Source organism: Magnolia sinica, chromosome 2, assembly GCF_029962835.1.
Source record: "Magnolia sinica isolate HGM2019 chromosome 2, MsV1, whole genome shotgun sequence".
NCBI classification, from domain to species: Eukaryota; Viridiplantae; Streptophyta; class Magnoliopsida; order Magnoliales; family Magnoliaceae; genus Magnolia; species Magnolia sinica.
In genome coordinates, this window is record NC_080574.1 from 138,298,305 (window position 1) to 138,303,805 (window position 5,501).

Below are 5,501 nucleotides of genomic sequence, written 5' to 3' on the forward strand. Positions count from 1 at the left end.
CCTATTGATTTATGGTCATTTCCATGCTAGGAATGACCACGAAATGGGGTGGAAAATGACCTTGAAGTGAAGGGAATTGACCGTGAAATAAGTAGAAATGACCGTGAATCAATACGGAATCACTCGGGATTGACCATGAAATGCAAGGAAATGACCGTGAAATGAGTAGAAATGACCGTGAATCAATACGGAATCGCTCGGGATTGACCATGAAATGTAAGGAAATGACCGTGAAGTGAAGCGAATTGACCATGAAATGCATGGAAATGACCGTGAAATGCCTGGAAATGACCGTGAATCAACACGGAATTGCCGGGGAATGACTGTGAAATGCATGGAAATGACCATGAAGTGAAGCGAATTGACCGTGAAATTCATGGAAATGACCGTGAAGTAAAGGGAATTGACCATGAAATGCATGGAAATGACCATGAAGTGAAGGGAAATGACCGTGAAATGCATGGAAATGACCGTGAAGTAAAGGGAATTGACCGTGAAATGCATGGAAATGACCGTGAATCAACACGGAATCGTGGGGAATGACCGTGAAATGCATGGAAATGATCGTGAAGTGAAGCGAATTGACCGTGAAATGCGTGAAAATGACCGTGAAGTGAAGGGAATTGACCGTGAAATGCGTGGAAATCACTGTGAATCAACACGGAATCGCCGGGAATGACCGTGAAATGCGTGAAAATGACCGTGAAGTAAAGCGAATTGACCTTGAAATGCGTGGAAATGACCGTGAAGTGAAGGGAATTAACCATGAAATGCCTGGAAATGACCGTGAATCGACACGGAATCGCCGGGATGACCGTGAAATGCATGGAAATGACCGTAAAGTGAAGCGAATTGACCGTGAAATGCGTGAAAATGACCGTGAAGTGAAGGGAATTGACTATGAAATACATGAAAATGACCGTGAATCAAAACGAAATCGCCAGGATTGACCTTGAAGTGTAGGGAAATCACCGTGAAATGCATAAAAATGATCGTGAAGTGAAGGGAATTGACCGTAAAATGTATGGAATTGATCACGAAGTAAATGAAATGAATGAAATTGACCGCTAAGTGAATGAAATGGATTTTCGACCATCAACCTGATGGAATCTTGGAAAATAACCAGGTTGGTTGGTTAAAGTAGCTTCTCCTGCCCCAAAATCATATAGGGTACATCAAGTAACTAATTTTAGTTTAGAAGATATTTTTGTTAAATAAATAAAGAAAGAAATGAAAAAGAGAGAATTTTTTTTTTTATATACATATGTGTGTGTGTGTGTGTGTGTTAGAAAAAATTATAGGTAGAATAAAGTTCTCCATGTAAAAAAAATAAATAAAAAATGCACATATTATCGTCATGGTAGTCCGTTTATAGCTACGGTTATAATCAGTAGCCATAGGGGCCACCAGATGGTCATGGCTCTATCGGACAGGCCAACAACTAGTGCGGGGGCGGCTAGTTCGGCAAGCCTACCCTGAATAGGCTTCTATGGTTATGAATCAGGATAGCTATGGCTACGGTTATAATTCTTAGCCATAGGTCTGACAATAGCAAATGACTTTACTATTATGCTCTGAACGTTCACGTTGAAACCCTTTTATGAGTCACGGAAGTTTTGGATCATTATGAAATCTATTTTCCTCTTCATCCAGTGTTTGTGACCTTATGAATAGATTGGATGGAAAATAAATGTTATGGTGGGTCCTACAAAAGTTTCCAAGGTGAAATTCAATTTTCCCCTGCTCTTTGTGGTGTTGTCCAGTTGATCTTTGGATATGATTTATTTATTTATTTTTTGATAATGCTGCGAAATGATCCCGAAATATGGATGATCGTTGTGGATATAACAAATACATAACTGTCGGTCCACGTAACTTTGATTTCTTTTGAACCGCGACAGCGCTCGTCTTCGCGCACCAGCCGATCCGCTGAAGGAAAAAGTAGGGGCATTTTTGACCTTTGGCAAGTCGTCCGTACAGCTGGGGCTTAATCTGGTAAGGTAAAATCAGGTGGGCTTCAACGGGTAAATGGGCCATAAATGGGTCGTACAGTGGTAAATTTCTCTCGATTCAACGTTCATGTAGGCCGCACCTTGGCAAACAGTGGAGATGAAAATCCGGCGGTTAAAATCGTCTAAATTGCGTGTAGGATCCACTGTGGTCTTTATATGCCATCCAGTCCACTCATCTGACGCACCACACAATGATGAATGGATTTACCAAAAATCAGACCATTCAAAGACTCGTACGAGACAGCACACTAGTGCAGTGTTTTTAGACATGATTTTACATTGTTTCCTTTTGTTCGGCACATTTAAGCCTTTGGTTTGACTGAATTTTAGGATCCACAGAGAAAATGTGACAATATGCCCGATGGACGGACTGGATCTGATGCATATTTCTCCCACGCAGTTAGTGCAAGTCAAGCTAGTGCAGTCCTTATTTTTGGGCCACAGCTCGTCTGGCCTGATTAATGGCGCCGATTCCACACGCAGGAAAATAGGCACTTGTTGGTAGATGACCTCCAGATAGCTATTTTCTCGAGAAGCTATACACGGATCTGCCTCATTTTCAAGGAATGACTCATGAGACATAACCAGTCGGGGCCTACCTGATTAACGGCCAGGATATCACTCATGGATGTAAAGCATGCACCTGCAGGTACCATACTCCATACAAATGCCTAGTCGCGGGAGTAGCAATAGCACTCCGTGACTCGTTTGTTTTCCCTCCAACTACCCCATCGTCTCTCTCTCTCTCTCTCTCCCTCGAGCCGCCCTTCAAGCAGAGGAAGCAAAACAAGAAAGTTGAGGACAAGGTTAATCTCTCTCTCTCTCTCTCTCTCTCTCTCTCTCTCAGTGGCTCCTGGAGCTCTGTTCTGCTGTTAAAAATGATTTTTTAGATTTCTGATATCTTCTGTAACATGGGTTTTACTCTCTTTCTTAGTATAGCAGTTGGAATTTTGAAGAAAAATGATATTCCTCTGATTGTTGCAGACAGAAGAAAAAAAGGAAAAGAAAAATGAGATAGATTATCCGAATTTCCGGTTTCTTGTTGCACACAAACACACACAAAAAGGAAAAAAAATATATTCAAATGGGTTCTCAAAAAGATGTTTCCTATTTGAAATTTCGGTTGGTTGAATTCAATTTGGCTGTGTTTGGATGCACATGTGAATTGAATTTGTGAAGACGCAAGCATTTGATTTAGGGCCTCTTTGGGAGCTAGGAAAATAGAAGCAGAAAAAGCGATTAAAAATCATTCTTGAAAAGTCACTTTCCAAGAAAAAAGTTGGAAAATAAAAATACTTTCACTTGTTTGGGAGTTGACAAAGTTTTCTTGGAAACTTATTGACTTTTTCCCTTTCTACTGTCTGGGAGTTATCTTCTTTGAATGGACACTGTAGAGTGAATAACGAACCATGTATACCATTGATAAATGATCCTATGTATGTAAAGGCTAGGATGGTACTGAAACCCATCCCCCTTACCATGAGGGCCCCACTTTTTATTTATTTATTTATTTTTTTTAATTTTACGATTAGGGCCCCACTGTGTATGCCTGGATAATGGATCGTCTATATTAATTATAGTAACAAAGTTCCAATCATTGATATGGACCATCCATGATGTGAGGCCAACCTTTGATGGTCCATCCTTATGAACAAAAAGAAAAAAACTTGGATCAGATGATCGTTAACCATTTGATTAATTGCTTGAAGAATGGATGGCCCATATTGATTATACTAGAAAAGTTCCTATTGGTGGTCAATCATACTAAAAAAAGGTTAGACTATTGATCAAGACTGTCTACTATATGCAGCCCACATACTAGACAGTCGAGTATGTGCGGCCACACATAACATCCAGCATGTGCTGCTCATCTTTGATATCCCATCCCTCTCAAGAATCACTTTGATTGGATTATCCTAATTATTTGCTCAATGATCTTGAGAATGGACAATCCACATTGTTTATACTAGAACACTTCTAATAATTGATCTAGATTATCCATCATGTGCGGCCCACCTCTGATGGCCCATCCCTCTTTTAAAATCACTTTTATGGGTTGATCCCAATCCTTTGCTCGATAGTTTGGAGAATGGATGATCCATATTGATTATACTAGAAAAGGCCAAATCATTGACCTGGACTGTCCTACATGTGTAGCTGACCTTTGATGGTCCATCCCTCTCTACAAAATCACTTTGATGGGAATGGATGGTCCAATTAATTATACTAGATAAGGTCTAATCAATGGTTTGGGCCATCAACCATGTGCAACCTACCTTTGATGGTCACATCCTTCTCAAATATTACTTTGAGCAGATGATCCCAGCCATCTGATCTATGGCTTGGAGAATGGATGGTTCATTTCGTATACTCATTGTTTGGAACCATCCATCATGTGCAACCCACCTTTGACAGCCATCCCTCTCAAAGCTCTCTTTGATTGGATGATGCTAACCATCTGATCAACAATGTGGAGCATGGATGGTCCATATTGATTACTTGACAAAAAGTCTGATCATTAATTTGGACCATCTAGCACGTGTAAACCGCCTTTAACGGGCCATCCTTGTAAAAAACACTTCAATTGTATGATCCAAACAATTTGATCAATGGTGTGGAAATAGAGGGTTCATATTGATTGGATCAAGAATCGCTTTGATTGAATTATCCTAACCACATGGTCGATGGCTTGGAGAATGGATGGTCCATATATATTGTACTAGAAATCTGATTATTGATGTGGACCACCCACCTTGTGCATCCAGAAGAAAAGGGTCTACATTGATTCGGACACTATACCTATGGGAAATGGATAAAGAAAGAGGAAAAAAACCGAACTGAAGTCCCATCCCTTTCAAAATTATTTTGATGGGTTAACCTTATCTGCTTGATCAGTGCCTTTGAGAATGGATAGTCCATTTTAATTATTATAGAAAAGGTGGAGATGAGAAGAGCATATGAGAAGAAGAAAATGGTGGTCAAAATGGATAGTCCATATTCTATTGTTTTCTTTCAAAACCCTGCTTTTAAAACAATGCACAATTTCTGTATTTGAATTAACATTTTGACAAAAGCTCTTTGCTTTTTTTTTTTTTTTTTGCCCCCCTAGAAGCCAAAGCATTGAAGGGTCTGTTTTGGAGCTGCCATTCTTTGCTATAGACCAGATGAACTGAATGTGTGCTGCTTTCCATCCCGTCTTTAATTAATTCTTTCTATATGAAATTCTTGAAGCAGCGATTGGGTACGCCACCAAAAGTACCAAATTGCAGTTGGTTACTTGGTGGGGCTTCCTAAACATACCCAATATACTTGATGTTCGGGGCAGCATGGAAAATGTAACCTGCATTGAGTGGGCTAGCATTTCTTCTCTCTTCCTTCCCTAATTCACAAGTTCTTGAAATTGCTACCAGGCATGTAATTTAACGGATTCCGCAAGAGAAAAGGAAACTGACTATTTCAACCACTTACGGAAAGCCGAAGAATACGATA